Source organism: Podarcis erhardii (assembly GCF_964252035.2).
Source record: "Podarcis erhardii genome assembly, chromosome: 4".
In the NCBI taxonomy this organism is placed as follows: domain Eukaryota; kingdom Metazoa; phylum Chordata; class Lepidosauria; order Squamata; family Lacertidae; genus Podarcis; species Podarcis erhardii.
Genome location: NC_138508.1, coordinates 100966310 through 100987654, shown reverse-complemented (window position 1 = coordinate 100987654; position 21345 = coordinate 100966310). Strand labels below are relative to the sequence as shown.

General features: G+C 41.6%; 2 long non-coding RNA genes across 2 annotated transcripts in view; both read right to left on the bottom strand.

Annotated features, from left to right (window-relative positions):
- Nucleotides 1–19289, bottom strand: part of LOC309339908 — a 49266-nt gene extending 29977 nt beyond the window's left edge. Inside the window, exons 1-2 of the long non-coding RNA XR_014155644.1 lie at nt 19087–19289; nt 15581–15650 (exon numbers count right to left, since the gene is read on the bottom strand). This is a non-coding gene — a long non-coding RNA (uncharacterized lncRNA). The remainder of the gene's footprint in view (nt 1–15580; nt 15651–19086) is intronic.
- LOC309339880 overlaps nt 1–21345 on the bottom strand; it is a 120235-nt gene that overhangs the window by 61260 nt on the left and 37630 nt on the right. The gene's annotated exons all lie outside the window — the stretch shown is intronic.

The window sequence follows — 21345 nt, the reverse complement described above, 5'->3', positions numbered from 1 at the left end:
ATCGGAGAAAAGTTGGAGGGTATGCAGCTATCAAGAGAAACAGAAACAACGCAATCAGAACAGCTCTGGGACACACACACTGTCCCTAAGCTCTGCCTGTTAAAGATCAATGCACACTGAGCCAAGGTCTATGTGCAACACACTGTTCAGCAAGCATTGATTCCCAGATGCACATTTGAGGCACTGAGAACTTTGTATATTTTACAGTTAAGCAAAATTTGCATGCTTTCATTTGTGTTTATGTTTAAATTTGCCACATTTGAGAGGGCTATCTGAGTTGTCTTAATTCAACACAAAATCACAATGGTAGTGATGGTATGGTAATAGGTTAAAATCACCTTTTAATAAGCACTTTCATCAAAAACACTTGTGTTCATTCTTCAACATTTGCCGTGGTGCATCCACTATATGGCTGTTGTCAGTTCCTTCCAAAATTATAGTGTAATGTCATAGTTAATGGCACAGAGAAGACACTTTTAAATCAATGCTATATTATTTAGTTGGAGGCCACCTACAGATTCAGGTTGTCCCTATTTACCAAGGACAGGCCTGGTTTTCTGCGAGGACGGATGATCCTGTCATTTTCAGTTTCTCAAACCCCCCCCCCCCCAATCTTTGGTTCACATTTCTGTATCAGTTTGTGGTTTTTATTAGTGCACGTCTCTCACGAAGTACACATTTTAAAAGGCGATTGCTCCTAATATAATGTATTTTTGTATGTAATTCTTACTATTATTAGGGTACAGCCTTATTTCATGCACTCAAGTTTTCCCCCAATATAAGCATTTTGTTTTGATTCACAGAAAGTGTAAATCAGGTAGATCCACATTAAAATGTGAGCCAAACCAAATTCTCCCTCATTCCTACTGTTTTTGATACTCATGCCTGAAAAATCACCACCATATATATAGCCTCTTTTGTTTTTACTGGAAATAGGAAACAGCATTACCAGGTTAGATTATTTGTCTGTTTTGACTGGCAGCAGATATCCAGAGCTTCAGGCAAGAAGGCCTTCTGCATCAACTGATCCTTTTAACAGGAGATGCCAAAGATTGTGCTTGTCACCTTCACATGAAAAGCGGATGTTTTACCTCTGAGCCATGACTCCTTTCTTTTGAAAAGCCAATTGCTTAAAAAAAAAGGACGCAGGTCCCTACAGTTGCCATTCATCCGGTTTTAATGCCCCCTGACCCTTGCACTACAGAAATTCAGTTTCTGAATATGAGGAGGTGCATGCATGTAAATTCATATGCACACAACTAATGCACCATATAGTGTACATTCTATTCTTTCATATCCTGGTCTGAAGCTCAACATCAAAAAAACTAAGATCATGGCCACTGGTCCCATCACTCCCTGGCAAATAGAAGAGGAAGAAATGGAGGCAGTGAGAGATTTTACTTTCTTGGGCTCCATGATCACTGCACATGGTGACAGCAGCCACAAAATTAAAAGATGCCTGCTCATAATCCAAAACGCTTGTTGGCTCTTGTTTTGTGAATGGAGGTGGGAAATAGATCAAATAGATCAAACAGTCGTTGGAGTAAACTAGGGTCATTTTTATTAATAATCAGATCTGCCTGGAATGTGCAGGGAATCTGCTCTTCTAAAAACCTACAAAGTATGATATCCTGGTTAAATCACCCTTATAACGTCAAAGAAGAAAAGTGCTGCTAGAATTACTGCTTCCTGGTTTCTTGTTTACTTTTGCCTGGTGAATGAAGGGATGGAGAAGGAGTTTGGGTGCTCATCACTGGGCTTAACATGATTTTTTTTCACCAGCTGAAGGATGATGTGCTCCTGTTGGGCATGAGCTAGATGGCTAGTCTGGCTAGGTCAACTCAGGCTGGATCTATAGGTAAAGGTAAAGGTACCCCTGCCCGTATGGGCCAGTTTTGCCAGACTCTAGGGTTGTGCGCTCATCTCACTCTATAGGCTGGGAGCCAGCGCTGTACAGAGACACTTCCGGGTCACGTGGCCAGCGTGACAAGTTGCATCTGGCAAGCCAGCGCAACACACAGAACGCCGTTTACCTTCCCGCTGGTAAGCGGTCCCTATTTATCTACTTGCACCCGGAGGTGCTTTCGAACTGCTAGGTTGGCAGGCGCTGGGACCGAACGATGGGAGCGCACCCCGCCGCAGGGATTCGAACCGCCGACCATGCGTTCGGCAAGTCCTAGGCGCTGAGGTTTTACCCACAGCACCACCCGCGTCCGGCTGGATCTATACTCACTCTTTAAACATCCTTAGAACGATGTTTTTGATATCATTCTAAAACGTAAAGGCATCTGGTTTCTCTTTTGCTTCCTTTCTTACAATGCCTACCCACTTATTTGACAGAGAGAGAGCTCTGCAGCGCCCTTTGGTCTGGTGTCACTTTTTAATAACGCATTAAGAACATCTTTAAAGAACGTCACATGGCTATCATTATCATAACCCTTTTGAAAACTCATTTTTTAGAGTTTAAAAGCACAAGTGTAGATGAAGAAGAGGAGGAGGAGGAGTTTGGATTTGATACCCCACCTTTCACTCCCTTTAAGGAGTCTCAAAGCGGCTAACAATCTCCTTTTCCTTCCTCCCCCACAACAAACACTCTGGGAGGTGAGTGGGGCTGAGAGACTTCAGAGAAGTGTGACTGGCCCAAGGTCACCCAGCAGCTGCATGTGGAGGAGCAGAGACGCAAACCCGGTTCCCCAGATTACGACACTACCGCTCTTAACCACTACACCACACTGGCTCTTAGATGAGTCCTAAGTGCACTCCTCCATTTGTCACCTTTTAAACTGATGCCAAAACCAGAGGAGCAAAAAGTTCAAATCAGAAAGTCCTCTTCAACAAAAAGAGGACGGGGCGTCATAAGCCACCTGCTCATCCCTGACCACTACCATGTTAGGCCATGGTGGACCAAACAACATGGTTGATCTGAATCTCCTCACAAACTGACTGCCACATATTTTAAAACAAGCTGCAAACCAGGAGAAGGAGACTAAGGGAGAAGTTACCTGAATGACTGACTACTCTTTCCTTTTGCAACATGCATTCCTTCTGCGAGGAAACAAAAGCTTCAGCTATGCATACGTATCTGACCTCCCAAAATGATTCCTACAATATTTCAGCATTCCAATTATGTAAGGAATAGGTGAGATTTCTTGTTTCATGACTTGGGAATAGATTAAATAATTAGAAGGAACTGTGCGCAATGTTCCTTTGTCAGCAAGTTAATAATGTTCCTGACACACTAAACAAGTGTAAAATAGGGTTATTCACAACTATTACTAAGTTAAAATATAGAAAGACAACATTACACATAAGTTAAAAGCCAACAGAAAATGCATCTGAGATCGTTGGGTGGAGTTGCTATGTGCGTGTTCTTATTTATAAAGTGATAATTATGCTTGTACGTTTTTTCACTTCATTATTCTTGTATGTATTTGTATTGAAACAAACTGTCTCCATTTTATGACACCATATGTTTGTTGTGGCGTGTGTGACATCCCCTCACTGGATCTAGCTTCCTCTTTAGATAACTGGGAGCTAGCTGGATCCTTACTCTTGCCCAGGTAACAATTCCTGTCTGCTATTCTGACTTGCTAAAACTGACAGCATTTAAACACTGGGTGTTTCTTAGGCTCACAATACTGTCTGAAATCTTTTAAGGCTTCTGGCAAGGGTTTTTTGTTTGTTTGTTGGTTGGTTGGTTGGAACTGCACACACATTTTGCATGCTGTTGTGGGTATCTAGTGCCTTCTCACCAATGTAGTACAAAATAATTGCAACCCTCTAATCTTCTGGATAAGGGATGCGGGTGGTGCTGTGGCCTAAACCACAGAGCCTAGGGCTTGCCGATCAGAAGTTCGGCGGTTCGAATGCCCGCGACGTGCTCCTGCCCACCTAGCAGTTCGAAAGCACATCAAGTGCAAGTAGATAAATAGGTACCGCTCCAGTGGGAAGGCAAACGATGTTTCCGTGCATTGCTCTGGTTCGCCAGAAGCGGCTTAGTCCTGCTGGCCACATGACCCGGAAGCTGTACGCCGGCTCCCTCAGCCAATAGAGCGAGATGAGTGCCGTAACCCCAGAGTCGTCCACGACTGGACCTAATGGTCAGGGGTACCTTTACCTTTAATCTTCTGGATACAGAAGATTGTTGTTTGCTCTGGATACAGTGAAGTACAGAAGAAGCTTTTGCTCCTACTCCCTCCAGCCCTCTCCCAAATCTCCTGTCACCTTCATCTCAAAAGGCTTGAAGACATTCATTCTGCAGCTTCCAGCAAACACTTTGCTAGAAATATTTTTGGCTCACTGAAGCTGCAGGTCCACTTCGGACACCATGTAGCATCCCATGGGTTCAGGAAACGTACAAGTGTGCTGATGCCATTGGATGGCACCTTTTGCCCCCCAGAACCATTGAAATGTATGGACTCTACCTGCGAACTCACTTTGAGCTCTATTCCTGGACCCAGAAATCTCTGCATGTCCTGCCCAGTTAACAGATTTCAAAAAAATAAAATAAAAACGGGCAAGTAATTGACTGATGAAGCAGAAAATAATTGCCAGATTTAATGAGGACCTTTCTCAGTTCAAATATTCCATTGCATGGATCAAGTCCTGCAAAATTTAAAGGAGGTGAATGAGCTCCTGGCCATCAGCATTCTGAATTACTTGGCTTACTGCCCCATGCTCACATAGAAACAGAGGGGCAGGTAACAATATCAGGTTCCCTTTTACACCAGCCAGCCTCTTCAGATGTTCTCTAATTTGTTTGTTTGTTTAAAAAGAGACTTGGGTCAATTTGCTCTAGCAACAACTGATCTTACCTGAGCAGGCAAAAGCAGCTGACGTTAGAGCAAATGGTTTGTAAGAGACCATCAGAATTTAGGGGTGCCCAGATGAAAAAGACAACAGGACTCCTGCCCCTTTAATGGTTGTGCAGAAGATGGAACTTGAGCAGGTGTAGCTTGCATAAGAGTTGCACCTGTCGAATTTCCATCTAGTGTACAACTATTAGGGACAGAAGCATCTGGCTGCCCTAGAGAATGGATAGGAGCAGAAGGATTTCTCTCCTCATTCTAACATCTTGAAGAAGGGTGGGGCGAAGCTTCATACTGTTTTTATAAACAGATTTTACTTCCCTGCAAATATTCAAATGGCTGATGAGCTAAATCATCTGAATTAGTTAAATCAACTTATTTCACAGCTGTCTTGCGGTTGCAAATGTCTGGGTAATTTACTTAAAATTTCAGCTAATCATATTATTGCCTTAAGTTTATGTAACTGTAACTTCAGTCATTAAAATTAAATTGATTACAGAATAACTGATATTAAAAAGTTATGAAGAACACTGAGCTCCATTATTACTTAACCTGGGTCAAATGTATTTCCTTGTAAAAAGATCCCTAATGCTATCATGAAGAACATTAAAGAAAGAAAGAAATCAACAAGCAGAAAAGATTAAAAGGAACAAAATGCAGAAGGTTCCAAATGAGAAAATGCATTTGTTTATATATACTGAATCCATTTTAATTGCATTCCAAGGACGCAATTCTATATGTGTCTACTCAGATGTAAATCCCATAGACCTGTGACCTAAATGAAAAGTAGAGAGATATTTGGGGCCTTCTCCCGATCCTTTATAGAGTGCAGGTAAAGTCTTAGAGAGAGCCATAGCTGATTTCTGTTTGAATCCAAGGCTGTGGCTGTGGGAGAAACAAGACCCTCCATGATAGACTCAGGTTGTATATATGTGGAAATAAACCATATATTATAAAGACACCACAGTCTCTGCTGTGCCTCATTTCTAAAAGGAAACAGGAACCCTGGGTAAGAGCTTGGAACTCCAGGAATCTCACACCGCTCGGAGTTTGGGGTGCTGGACTATACTATTGTAGTGTCACATTGCAGAAAATAATTATTATCACAAGGATGGAGGGTGAAGTTGCCACTTTCCCCTTTATGCCTCCGTTCTGCTCCAATTTGGTTTCCACAAAAAGCTAGGTTATTTGTCTTACTATCCGCCATGGCTGAATTAATTATGTAATGAATTGTGCAGTGTATTTCCATGGAAGGAAAACATCAAAAACAAAGTAGAAAATAACACAATTATTAATACAACATTTGTGGACTAAAAAAAGACCAACAATAGTGAATTCTGCTCACATCCATGTTTCTGTTCCTGACAGGGATTGGAGCAATTTCTGGACCCATTTCCATTTCCAGTAGAATTTGCAACAGACCTTAGCATATCACATTGGGGAGATAGCTACGTTAAGCCACCTAAACAGGTAAAGGTAAAGGACCCCTGACAGGTAAGGCCAGTTGCGAACAACTCTGGGGTTGCGGCGCTCATCTTGCTTTACTGGCCAAGGGAGCTGACATTTGTCCGCAGACAGTTTTTCCGGGTCATGTGGCCAGCATGACTAAGCCGCTTCTGGTGCAACGGAACACCGAAACCAGAGCAGTGCATGGAAATGCCGTTTACCTTCCCACCAGAGTGGTACCTATTTATCTACTTGCACTTTTTGGCGTGCTTTCGAACTGCTAGGTTGGCAGGAGCTGGGACCGACTAATCTTGTGTGCTAGTTTGTCACACAGAGAGTGTTTAAGAGAGCAATTCTATAGCAGGATCTTCTGGGATGAGCAGGTTTGGATATTGTGAATGCCTAGATGATCTAGCAGGCTCCTCGTGAAACTGGCATATGTCACCTTCTGATGGAGATATGCCCATGTATCTCCCCCTTCTTGGCTCACTGAACCCAGGGATATTAAGCCAGAGTAAGATCAGATAAAGGAACATACCGGGGTTGGCGGGGGGGGGGGGCAGAGAAGGGGCAAATTAAGATTGATCCCAAGACTGTTCAACCTAGTCATGTGACCAGCCCAGCAAAAAGGGCTGTGTAGATGAAACACTATTTTAGAAACTTTCCCCCCACTCAACACTCTTCCAGGCTTAGGCCAGCTCAGTGCTGCTGAACAGAGTTTGGATCTGGTGTACGTTATGGCAGCCTAACTCACAACGTCTCGCTTGTATAGGATTGCTCCCTAAAACAAAGCAAGGCATTCAACAATAAGGCAATCTAAAGTAGTACAGCCGAGACTTGTCACACCAGCCTCCTTGCTGTACCTGCTCATTCTGTGTAATGTTTACAGCAGTTCTAATCTCCTTTTGTCAGAGTAGAAGGAGGAAGGGGACTAGCATGAAAGCAGTACTTCTGAGGGCGAAGAGATAAAGAAAATGAGAGAAAATAGAAATCTGAAATGAAAAAATAGGGAGTGGGAGGATCGAAAGGGATATGCAAAGCATTGATTTTATGGGTTCATGTATCTAAGTCTAAATATATTATATACACAAGGAAATGAAGCACATGCAAGAATAAGGGGAAATGTTTATACATATTAGAAAATATAGCAGTTGTGAAGGATGGGTGGAGGCAGGTGGCAAGGGACACAGTTAAATGCTTATAAAGGGTTACAGAATACCCTGAACACAACCTGGTTTCCCATAAAGAGTGCTGACCTCTGTTCACTCTCCAAATAGTCCGTTTTGCCAGGTATAAATGGCTCCCTGTGCATTCCTGAGGCTGCTGACAAAGGTTATAATCGGAGACATAGAAGTTCATAGTCTGCCAAGCGTGAGTTATTGGTGCCTAGGGCTGCCCTAACTTGCAGTGTTTTAATAGGTTATGCTGGTTTTACAGGCCGTCACATAGAGCATTTATTGATTTTCCTGACACCTCTCACCTTCTTACAAACCACCTTCTCTCTTGGTTGTTCTCCATGCAGTCGTGCATAATAACGTGGTCTGGGCTGAGACGCCACCTGCCCCATGCCAGGGTGTGTAAATCCTAAGGAGTCTTTCAGGCATGCTGTTTAAAAGCTCCATGGTTGTCCTTTAGGTGTGCTAATCATGGAGGACACATGGCTTGGGAGCACACCTGCAGTTTTTAGTTTTATCTATTCCTTTTTCTTTTAAGAGTAGGTGGAGAATATGAGGGAAATAAATCATAGCAGAAGAATGGAGGGGAAAAAGAGGGGCAATCACTTCATAAAAGATGGGAAAATATTCATCTGAACGTACATAATTTTTAGTTGCACACAGGCTGCATCTACATAGTTATAAAAACACTGTGAAAATGCTCTGAAAAAAACATTTTAAAGCTCACAATAGAAAATTTCATAGAGCTCCGATTTCAGCTCTATATCGCCATCTGGTGTCACAGTGTTATAACACATTCATAACGTCTTATTTTTAGTAATGTAGCTGAGTTCACAGACATGGGATTGCTGAATGATACTCAGCATTTTGGAAATATTCTGTTACAACTACCTATCATTTTCCGTCTTGTACATGTGTGCCATATATCTCACCAAAGCTACTCAAGCTATACTTTGCAGTTACAAACCAACACCCCACAACATCAGCATAAGATGGGATACATTTAATTGTTTCTATCCTGTTTTTCTACTAAGTCTAATTGATCCAGTACAGTGGTGCCGCGCAAGACGAAAAGAATCTGTTCCGCGAGTCTCTTCGTCTAGCAGTTTTTTCGTCTTGTGAAGCAAGCCCATTGACGGATTAGCGGATTAGCGCTATTAGCGGTTTAGCGGCTTTTAGCGGCTTATCGGCTTAGCGGATAAGCAGATAAGCGGCTTAGCGGCTTAGAAAAAGGGGGGGAAAGGGAAAAAACCCCGTAGGAACTCACAAGACATTTTCGTCTTGCAAAGCAAGCCCATAGGAAATTCGTTTTGCGAAGCACCTCCAAAACGGAAAACCCTTTCGTCTAGCGGGTTTTCCATCTTGCGAGGCATTCGTCTTGCGGGGCACCACTGTATTGCTCTTAGGAATACATCTATCCTCAGCTTTAGATATTAATGCAATTAATTACATAAAGCACCAACGAGGTGACTGCTAGTGATACAAGGATCAGGTATACCTTGTTCCAAATCTTACTCAGCCCTGAATCTCACTGTGTTGGATTTGGGCCAATGACATTCACAGCATTTCTTACAGTAAAGACTGTTCCACTGGAACACAGCCTTCCCACTGAAAATCTCAAGCATTTTTTTTTTTTGAAAAAGATCTTCCCATACACTCTTTCACACCAAACATTTTATAGTTCCTTTGAATTACAGAGACATTTATATCAATCTCCTGTTCTCTGACCAATCAGCTCTCTGTGCCGCTCTGCCAATCCTAATCCAAAAATATAGCTGTAGCGAAGAGTGTCTCTAAGCAGAAAAGCAGCTTTCCCCCTGTCCATAGATGTACAGAGAATAACTGACTTTATTTTTCCTTTTTGAGAAAGAAGGGGACATTGGCACCCCTGGACATGTGTAATGGCGCAGTTTCCTAAACAAGTGCTGTACAAGTGACGAAAACAGCAAGGTTAAAAATTGCAGCCCTGCCAAGTCAAAATGTTATGAGCCGCCAGTGATCTCTCGGCAAAACCTGCTTATTATTGTGAAGGTGAAAGGCAGAGGAGAGAATAGTGTGTGCTTTTCTGGCCTCTTTATAGAGAAAAATACTGAATAAAAATACAATAAATACATTTAGAGCATTCATTATTGTTATGAAACTCCATACTTCAAAATGCTTTAAAAGTGGCATGCAGTCCAATTCATATTCCTTCAGATCAAAAGTGTGTTCTACAGTATTCAGTGGGGAATGGGTAAGAGTGAACTGGATCACAGTATAACAGGGGAAAGGAACCATTGCCTTTGTATTATGTGCTATGTTTCTACCATATTCTTGTTTTAGATGATTGGCAGATCGGCCTTTGAACTGCGGTGTATAAATTTCATATCAAGATACAGAGTTGTATATTTCATATATAGATAAAGGTAGTGAGAGAAAGAACATGTGCTCCAAACCAATTCAGGGCTTCCTGTGCATGCTTTTAGAAGAAATTCAGGCTATAATCCCAGACACCTGGGGGGAGGGACACCTGTGGTTTTACAGATGTTGTTGGGCTCCATCTCCCTTGATCCCTAATCATTGGCCTTGCTGGCTGGGGCTGGTAGAAACAGAGTCCAACAGCATCTGAAGGGTTACAGGTTCCCCATCCCTCCGATACACATTCACCTTGGGGGGGGGGGAGCTCCATAGAATACAATGAGACTTGTGGAAGACCTGTACATTTAGGATTGTGCTGTGAAAGAGATGGGAGATGCATTGAAACTGTAGATGTGTATGAAGGAGCACATCTACAGTTTCAATACACATGGTGTTAAATCAATTCTAAATCAGACCCTCCTTGGAACAGCCCTCAGTTTGTCTTAATCTTTGGGAAATTACTCAATGACTCTTTAGATGGAAAAAATAGAAGCTTGCTGGGTATCTTGCATATCCGAGATGCCAAGTGGGGGTGGAGATTGTGCTGCCACCTTTATAGACCATATGGTGTATGATTAGTATTTAGGAACACCCATATCTCTGTTTAACTCACTTGTTCTACACTGTGTAACTCTGAACAATTAATTCAATGGATCTATACATTGGTTTAGGCATACCAGACTTTGTTCTGGGCAAAACCTCTGGCTCCTTGAAAACTTACGGAAACTTCAGTAATGGTAGGGTAATGTCCCTGAAATCTCTTGAGAAATCTCTATGTGGGACAAGAAGCTACAGTTAGAACTGGATATGGAACAACTGATTGGTTCAAAATTGGGAAAGGAATACAACAAGGCTGTATATTGTCTCCCTGCTTATTTAACTTATATGCAGAATTCATCATGCAAAAGGCTGGGCTGGATGAATCCCAAACCGGAATTAAGATTGCCAGAAGAAATATCAGCAACTTCAGATATGCAGATGACACAACCTTGATGGCAGAAAGTGAGGAGGAATTAAAGAACCTTTTAATGAGGGTGAAAGAGGAGAGTGCAAAATATGGTCTGAAGCTCAACATCAAAAAAACGAAGATGATGGCCACTGGTCCCATCACCTCCTGGCAAATAGGAGGGGAAGAAATGGAGGCAGTGAGAGATTTTACTTTCTTGGGCTCCATGATCACTGCAGATGGTGACAGCAGCCACGAAATTAAAAGACACTTGCTTCTTGGGAGAAAAGCAATGACAAACCTAGACAGCATCTTAAAAAGCAGAGACATCACCTTGCCAACAAAGGTCTGTATAGTAAAAGCTATGGTTTTCCCAGTGGTGATGTATGGAAGTGAAAGCTAGACCATAAAGAAGGCTGATCGCCGAAGAATTGATGCTTTTGAATTATGGTGCTGGAGGAGACTCTTGAGAGTCCCATGGACTGCAAGAAGATCAAACGTATCCATTCTGAAGGAAATCAGCCCTGAGTGCTCACTGGAAGGACAGATCGTGAAGCTGAGGCTCCAATACTTTGGCCACCTCATGAGAAGAGAAGAATCCCTGGAAAAGACTCTGATGTTGGGAAAGATGGAGGGCACAAGGAGAAGGGGACGACAGAGGACGAGATGGTTGGACAGTGTTCTCGAAGCTACCAGCATGAGTTTGACCAAACTGCGGGAGGCAGTGGAAGACAGGAGTGCCTGGCGTGCTCTGGTCCATGGGGTCACGAAGAGTCGGACATGACTAAACGACTAAACAACAACAACAACTATGTCCCTAAAACAAAGCTTGCCCATCACTACCAATCTTCCTTTCCAATGCAGCACCACAGTGTAGGTATGTCTGTGTGTTTTTGCATATGCACAGTAAGACATCTGTATCATCCTCGTTAAGGTTCCGGGACTCTCAGAACTAGAGTGACAAAACTTAAGCATGGGGTGCTTGGTTGTAACCTACTGGGTTGAATGCCTCCTGCAGAACACGTACAAAGTGTCACCCAACCAAAGACCTTAGAGAGGTCAAGGGCAAGAAGACAGCTTGGCAAAAGGATAACATGAGAAGAAGAAATAATCTATCAATGCTGTATGTTCATCTTTGGAGGATGCCAGCACTACTGAACCAAATAAAAGTAAAGCAAAACAGGGTTTTGCTTTCTATCTTTTGTACTCTCTCTCTCTCTCTCTCTCTCTCTCTGTGTGTGTGTGTGAATGATAGTACAGATGGCTTTAGAGTAGCACAGATTCATTGCAGAAATGGTCTGATTATACTTTTCTTTCACATAAAAGGTGGTTAACTTGATTTCCCATTATTTTCCCTTTTTCTCCCTGTAGTGCATTTAGACATTTCCCCCCATCTGAACTGATAAATATGTTGTTCTAACATTGGTGTTTTATTAAATAAAAATTCCACTCAGCATCTTGGGACTTCTTCCAGTATTTCAGGCATACCCTTTCCCTCCTTTTATGGCCATTTTTCTCACACCTTTTTTTCTTGAGCTGCTATTTGTCAAAGATGTAAGTTATAAAGAAGGAGCAGATATTGTCTCTCCCCCCCCTCACTGTGTATCTAAAATAAATATCCTCTCTATTGTTCCTGAGTACAGAAGCAAAATGTTTTGCTAGAAGCCAGAAACTGTTCTTCTATATGCCATTCATTCATAATCAGTCTTCTGACTTTCACTGGCACCAAATATAATGTGATCATTTTGTTCTCCATGTGTAATATGTGATCTTAGTTTGACCATGCTGGAGAGGGCTACTAGCCTATTGCTTAGGCCAGCAGCAAAAGAGAGAGCTCACGTCACCCGCAGTTCAGATCACGCTACAGTACATGGGAAGTGCAGTTGGAGATCTGGCCAACTGGTTATTTTTAGGCTTGGCTGGAAGTGACAACATGCCATTGACAAAGGGGCATCCTTAATCAGCCCAGGAGTCTTATAAGAAACCTCGCGTTCAGTTAGTCAAAAGTTCTCTCTGAGACTGGTTGGGAGCCAGCCAACTACATTTATTCATTACCCCACTTATAAAGGGCTTCCTATATGTCAATCAGTGTGGTCACAGCTATAACACAAGACAGACCAGTTGATGATGAAGTAGCTCTGCTTCCCCAGAACAACCAAGTTATTAGGGAAGTGACTTCAGGACCTGATCAGAATAAGATTGTGAGGAGAAGTGAACCAAAGTTACTACCAGAATATATATATTTTCTTCCACACTGTTGTTACCTTTTCATTTTCCCCAGCTTCTGTGTTCTATTCATTCACAACAACTCGGGAACAGGCTCCTCAGGCTGGAAAGCACAAACTAAGCCACAGAAGATTTCACAATTAACTTTTGTGAGAAGAGCATTTCTAGCAGAAATTTGAAACATTTAGTCCCAGAATGGAACTCTCCTATAGAGACCTATTCCATGGAACAACATTTTCAAAGGTGTCTCAGTGAATTCAAAGTCTCCTGATTGCTCATAATGTTCCAAACTTTAAGCCTTTTGGAAAATCCTCCTAATGCAGATGTGCATATGAAATTGTAATCCTCTCTGGATTTTTTTATTATTATTTAAGGCGACCACCACCTGGAAAACTATGCTAAAGGCTTAAAACAGGTATAAAAACAAATCCTTACAAAATCAATATATATTAAATGAGATTGAAATTAGTTGTTTCATTTGTACACTGTTTGTGCTGCTCCTCTGAGACTTTATTAAGGCTCTTAATGTAAAAAAAAAATCTTTTCGAAAAATGCAGTACTTAATGGCTATTGCTATTTATATACTTCCATTAAGAAGGAAATGAGTGGAAATGTTTTCAATTGAAATGCTAATAGAAAGGGGGGAAAAACTTAATTTTCCATGAAGGAAAAGTCATTTCTGCTTATATTAAGTATCTCTTTGAAACATTATTCTTCACATCCAGAGATTTTTTTTTCTAATTAAATAAATCCATATTTGCCTCTTTTAGTTATAAGGATGATTTTCATAGACACTGTCAACTGTCAAGAATACTTGTAACTTCTTTTGAATTTCATCCATAGAAGCATGCATATAATGTATCTGACTAGGATTGAAGTTAGAAATAATAGTGGCAATGTACTTTCTCAAAGCTTCCCCAAATGGACTGAAAGCTGTGCATTTTGCAAAGGGTAATAGAACTGTCTCGCTTCAAGGCTCATTAAGGTTGTTATTATTAGCCTTTTCATAAGACTGCCCAGCAACTATTGTGGGGTGCACTAGCCATTGCTTAGCTCTTACTGAGACTGCCTTTGAATTTGAACTTGCATCAAACCATTTGCCCCTCTACCTATTTTCCTCAGCCAGGAAGGAGGAGGAGAGTGGTTGCTTCAGCAGTGAAGCAGCTCAGACTGACCGTTTACACAGGGGCTGGAGCCTCACTCCCTAGCTCTCTGTCAGGCCCTGATCTGGATCAGCGTTTCCATGGACTCCCCCTGACTCATAGCCTCATAGCTGGGCACTTTGGCCTGGCATGCCATCTCCTTTGTTTCTGTGGCCCTGGAGAAGACAGGGCAGTCTGAGAGCTGACTAGGAAGCCAGGTATCTGGTGTGGGAACCTGAAGACCTATGGCAAAGATAGCAAGGTTTGGTTGCTCCTCAGTCACTGGCACGGTGGAAATCTGCTGGAGAGCCCTGCTCCCCTTGCTCTTCATCTGAGTAGACTTCAAGTTCTGGATAAGGCAGAATCCTGAGACTTCTCAAGTACTGCCTGCTCTAAGAGCAGAGTATTTGATAGCTGAAATTGTTTTCAGTTGCCTATGAGAAAAGGAGAGTGCTGGAGGGGTGGGGAGGAAGGGCTTGCAGGTTCCGTGCACTGACAGCTTCCAACCAGGGAATGACTTTACAAGGGTCCTCCAATCATAGGACTTTGGGAGCAATGTTGAAGTAAGATATCAAAAGCTGCTCTGCTGTTTTCAGTACTCTGTTGCAAGCTACAAGTTGATTTTCTTAGGGACAGTAGCACTAAAAGAATTCTGAAGCCAGTGCTGGCTGCTTTCCCTGTGTGATCTTATTCTCCCCCTTTCCTTCCCCCACATCCCCCCAAAATCTGTTCAGGGGGTTCCCTCAACCCTCTGGAGCACAATTGGGGAGGGTGCGGGGTGGGAAGTCTTGTTGAACAAGCAGAAATCCTTGCACTGATGGGAGGGGTTAGTAGATCACAGCCCACATTCTTTCATAAAAGTCAATCCCTTGTGTCTCTTCTGAATAAACTGTTAGGTAACTGACTTTCCTTCACACACACACACACACACACACACACACACACACACACACACGTTCTGGCTCTGCTTGCATTTTATTTAAGTTAAATATCTGTATGCCTGTGTGCCTCTGAGTAATTGTATAATATCAGTTTGATTCTTTGCCTGTGTTCCTTGTTTAGTGCATCTCTCTCTCGACTGTATGTGCACAAAAACACAGTCATGGTATTATAGCGTGCACAGGCACTACATTAGTATATACTTTTATTTTTCAATAAAGTGTCATTCATCAATTGCCTGGCAAAGCTTCTGTTGTCCCCAAGGCAGTTTATGTGTAAAGATAAGCGTAACAAGGTAAGTTTGCTCCCTCAAATCAAAATGAAATGCACCTATCACTCCTAAATTTGACATGCTTCATTTCCTCCAAAGGGTCTGCTATACTTGCAAATGTAATCCAGTTCAACAAAAAAGATTTTTTTAAAAAGTTATAGGCTATTCCCTAAACAAATAAAAAGCCTTAACATTTGAAATCTCTTTTCAGAAAAGAAATCTGTACTTACTTTTCTGAAATTGGATTGGCTTCATCCAATCAGAAAGGACTACTATGTCTGCAATTTCCCCCCGTTTCCACTAAAAAAATAAACAAGTTATTGGCATCTCCTTAAAAATAGTTTAAACTTTAAAGATTATTTACAGACACCCTCAAACCATGCTCCCATATGTCTAATTTTGGGTCCATTTTTCCCTCTTCCCTCTTCTCCCCCTCATTTAAAGAAAGATTATAGCCAGTTCCCAATCAATCAATCACAATCAATTGGGAGACACCCAAAGATTCAAAAACTGAATCAAACTGAGGTTTAACCTTGGATCTGAAGCAAACAGCGTCTTTTCTGAAACGAAGCAGCCCCCTATCCAAATCAACAAAGTGACTTCTGGTGCATTTTTCCATCTGTAAACACCTGTAGTAGAAAGTTCATCAAAGATGATCTCAAAAGGCAGGCTTGGGAGAAAATGCATTCTATACATATGTCCCATAGACATTCAGACTGAAGGACATGGCACCATGCAAGACATGGAGATTGGTTTTCTCCTCTAAAATATCTTATTTAATGTTAGCAGATATTTTGCATCTTGGTGTGAAACCATTATCATGTTCCTGTTAGCTAACATAGCCACAGGTATCCAAAATGGACAGCGCTCAGCTGAAATAAAGACCAGTATGTTTTCAATACACAATGTTCAGTAAAATTACCGCACATCTTCTGCTACTTATGTTTTGCCTTTTTGTAGACAACAAGCAAAGCAGAGAAATCTGTGAACAGTTATCTAGAATTGGCAGTGGTCTGGATGAGTGCTGATTGTAGGTGGGCCAATCAGTTTCCGAGTAAGTTAATGTGCTGCTCCAGGTGGGATCACACATCCCTAGAGGAGCAGGTTTGCTGCCTAGGAGTGCTGATAAACTTGGCTTAATGTTTGGTATGCAAATGGTGCAGAGAAGCTTTTTCCCAGTTACACCTGTTGTAACCGGGTAGTGTCTGGGCACAATTCAAAATACTGACTATGGCTTTAAAATCTCAATATGATTTGGGCTTTGGTTATCTGAAGGAATGCCTTCACCATGTTTCTCACCCCACCCACTCCTTTGTGATCTAAGATAATTTCAGAGGGTTTGCTGAGGGTTCTGGTTCCATATAAAAGCAGAGTCTTCTTAATGGTGGCTCCATACCTTTAGGACTCTGTTCGGTTAGGCTCATCTTTTTAGCTTGCTGTTGTTATTTCAAAGGAAGGTAAAACTTTCATTTGACATGATACTGAAATGCTAATAATCAAGGCTTGTAGTGTTATGATTCTTTTTTTTTTTTATAAATATTTATTAAGGTTTTTTTTTAAAATATAAATGCACACATAAAACAATCTTACTTTTATAACAACAAATTCTTCACTTCTTTGGACTCCCTCACGTCCCCCTCTCCCATTTACATCATTAAAAAAAAATTTTTCCAAACAAATTATCAACTTGTTTACAATCTCATGTCCACACATTCCAATATGATTTAACACTTTTTCCAATAAAATTTTTATATTTTCTTTAGTCTCACTTATCATCAAATTTAAATCTAGTTTAGTGGTGGCCAGTTTTTTATAATCTAGCATCCTTCTTAACATTCAAACAAATTACAATGTTTTTGTAGATACATCTTGAATTTCTCCCAGTCTTGTAGTGTTATGATTCTTTGTTGTTTATTATGGTTAGATGAGCCATCACCTTAATAATGCTCTGATTATAAATTAATTTCATTATATTTTATATTGGTTTATATGCTTCTTAAAAAGCATTGTTGAGAAGTTGGGTAAATCTCAAAACAATCAACCTAATAAACAAATAAACTGAACTTATTCATTCTGAAGCACAGAATTAGGCTGCATGAACTAATGATCTGAGTACATTACATTTTTTTTCACAAAATGTGACCAAGTCTTAGCCTAATATTTGTGAACATCCTTTGTGAACTGTTCTTTGAGAAAATTAGGATAGGCATGAGAGATGCCCTTTTTTGGGGGGTTTAGAGAAACAATCCACCATGATTCTCTGGTGGATTACAATAAAATCTGGAGGACTGCAAAGTAATCCTATAAATCTCAATCACATACCATGTTGCTATAAAAGATTTGGCAGGGACTAAAAAGTGCTATATTGTTAGGTCTGTAAAGCTTCCTCTAGGAACAATAAGAGATATGAGTTTGTCCCTGTAGAAATTTATTTCAGCACTGGTAGCAGAAATCTGGGAAGTGTGTGTGTGTGATGTGAAACAGAATTCATTTATGCTGGTACATATTTTTTTGTACCTGTACTGCTGAGGGTTGAATTAGTTGTGTGAAAGCTTTTGTTGCCCGTAGCGGCTGGTGAGGTTGTGTGAGTTGAGCACTGATCTTCTGATGGCTTCCCAGCACACTGAGTTGCAAGCACTTACAGTCATACCTCGGGTTAAATATGCTTTGGGTTGGGCATTTTCGGGTTGCGCTCTGCGGTGACCTGGAAGTAACGGAATGCATTACTTCCGGGTTTCGCCGCTCAGGCATGTGCAGACACTCAAAATGACATCACGCACATGCGCGGAAGCGGCAAATCGCGACCCACGCAGATGCAGGTTGCGTTTGCTTCAGGATGTGAACAGGGCTCCGGAACAGATCCCATTCGCATCCAGAGGTACCACTGTACTGAGAGGAAGAGAGGAGCTGCAAGGTGCAGTGAGCTTGGCACAGTGTAGGCACGTCAGCAGGAGTGTCAGCTTGGCTCCACCTCCATACATTGCACCAAGCTCCCAAGCACATTAGACAGGTGAACCGCGTATGGCTTATAAAGAGCCACCCTAGGGTGCATTGGGATCCCATGCCTGCAAATTAGACAATTTTTGCTCTGATCTTCTGCACATCTGCAACACAAATAATTCCAGTAAGTTTCCCTCTGTGGTAGACTGTTAACATTCTATCTTGTTGGTCCCAAAAGTGTGTCAATGCTTTGGAAATGCTTGTAATATTTACAGATCCCAATACAGTGGAACCTTGGTTCTTTAATGCCTTAGTACTTGAACATTTTGGCTCCCGAATGCTGAAAACCCAGAAGTAAGTGTTCTGGTTTTTGAACGTTTTTCGGAAGCTAAACATCCAATGTGGTTGTCGACTATTGTTTCTGTGGCGCCTGCGCCAATCGGAAGCTGTGCCTTGGTTTTCAAATGTTTTGAAACTTGAACGGACTTCCGGAATGGATTACTGTACATTTGAGTACCAAGCTACCACTGTACTTTAACACAGATTTGTGTCTCATACTAGGCTGTTGGCACCAATGGATTTCATACTGACAACAAGGTCGGAAGATACTTTGAACAAGAGGTTCTGGGGCAACTCTTTAGCAGTGCTTTGCCACCTCTCAAATGGGCATCACAATCTCTGATCAAGAACACCTCTTGGGCATTTTTCACTGATCAAAAATCCCTCAGCACAGTTCCCTATTTTCCCTTAGAACTTTATTGGCAGTTTCCTTCTATCTGAGAAATAGATCGCACACCTGGCTTCTTTCTGCTCGAATCACTTGCTTGCTTGTCTCCTGGCTTTATGCACCTTTCTCAACCTGCCTTTTGCATTAATACTCCTGCCCAGAGCCCCAGTGCTTCAGCCCTTGACTTCACTGGCCTGCTCTTGTCAAATGCTTTCCAGTGAACACAACTGTGAACTTTTTGGAGGGCAAACATCTTTCTACTGGCATTACAGGTGTGGGGTCCTTATCTGTAAAAATCAGACACACAATTTTTCCAATGCACACCTGAATTACTGTTGTGGATTATCCCTTGCACTGGCCTAATTGCACATCATGCTCCCAGTTTAAAAAGAAGAAGCATAGACAGCAATAGAAGCAGCAGATCTAAATATCTGCTGTGCAATACATGCCAAATTGGCATAGTTACACAACCCTGCTACTGTGCTTGCTCAGATTGCATGTCTCTATACACGTCTGCAAGCTATTATTTGGGGAATAAGACCTTCTGGAACATAAATGACTTCGCTCAAATGTGCCAAGAAAATTGCTTCCCACTGTGATCCTGGGTCTGTTCTGCTGGAGGATAGACTGTTGTCTGTGCAACAGATCTAGCCCAGAAATAGGTGTGCTTATCAAATGCACTCGAGCTTGAATCATTCAGATCATTTTATATTTGTGGAGAATGCTCACAAAAGGTACTTGGGGAAGCAACAAAGAAGAGATCAGAGGCTCCCCCCTTACAAAGAAAATATAGCAAGATGGCACATCAATTGCTAACTCTGAAGACTGTTCCAGAGACTGAATGGTGAACCTATGGTGAGGCTATGCTGTGGATTAATTCAGTTCTACAAATTGCTGTAGAAACTAAGGAGCTGGCAGTAGAGAGGGATAAATAGAGAGGGTGGGGTTGGGTCAAAATTTCACGTCCTTCCTTATGTCCTGTCCAGAACACAGGGTTGGTGGAATGGGGTCCACAGATGCAAGGGCATCTCAGAAAGAAACTCAAGAAGCTGTGGAGGAATCAGGGAGAGGAATACTTGAAGGGTTTCTTAAGAGTCCAAGAAACCTGTGGAGGACTCAGGGCTCTCTGTGAACTGCCCTGAGATCTTGTGATGAAGGGTGGTATGATAGATAGATAGATAGATAGATAGATAGATAGATAGATAGATAGACAGAGAGATATTCTGAACCAGAACATGAGATTTTGCTCTCCTCATTCTGGACATCTTATGTCACCAGCACAAATCACAAAGGCACCCCCCCCAATGCCTTTGTTAAGTTCTCCCACTCTTTCTTCTGCTCCTTTGGCTTATATGCACCTCCCTGCCCTCCTCCCAAGTCCTGATCAACAGCACAGACTGCAATTTGCCCTTGGTGCCAGCTGCAATGAAAGTCATCCTCACAGCTCAAATTATGGAGGAAAGGGTAGGGCAAGGTTAGGGAACCTGTGACTTCCCAGATGTTGCTGTTGACGCTTATTAAGTTTCAGTCCCACCATTCCTTCCAGAGGAGTTGTGGGTGGCAAAGAGGACATTGGTAAAACAATACAATTAAAAATAAAACCTTCATTATTCTGGAGTGCGTATGTTAAATATTCTGAATAATTGCTGTTAAAGATAAATGTCAAACGGGGAGGTGGGACTTTCCTTTCCTTTCTACCCATTTTAATATTTTTTATATTAAGATTCCTTTATTTTGAATCAAGGAAGAGACACACAGGAAGGACACAGTTGGAGGTGAGAGGTACCTGAAAGAAAGGCAGCGTAGGAAGGATCTCTCAAGGTGGGAGCCTGGGAGAAGAGGAAGGCACCCAGGTGAGAGATGGGGAATCTGCCTATGTGTGGATAGATGATATGATGTGAACAATATAAATGTGATAAAAGGCCTTTTCAGTTATTCTTTCTCCATTCCATTTTTCCTCTTTCACTTTTCTATGCAATTGAGTTTTGTAAGGATTTTTTTTTATTATTATGTTTTAGATATTGTTTCTTGTTGTTTTCTTATAAATGAGTTTGAATTTTAGTATTTAATATGTTTAAAAACTTTCAATAAAATTGTTATTAAAAAAATATAAAATCATCAAAAAAAATTGAGCGTACCAATAGTGGGTCCAATGGTCAAGAAGACAGTTTCTGCATGTGCTATATGGGTAAGTGAGGGGCAGATGGAGCTCGTCAACCTGGGAAGGTAGCCCATCTAGGAGAAGGAAAGCTCTGTTCCTAAACCTCTGTTGCCTTGTAGGATATTTTTGGGAGAAGAAAAGGCTAAGGAGAAAAAAACCCTACACAA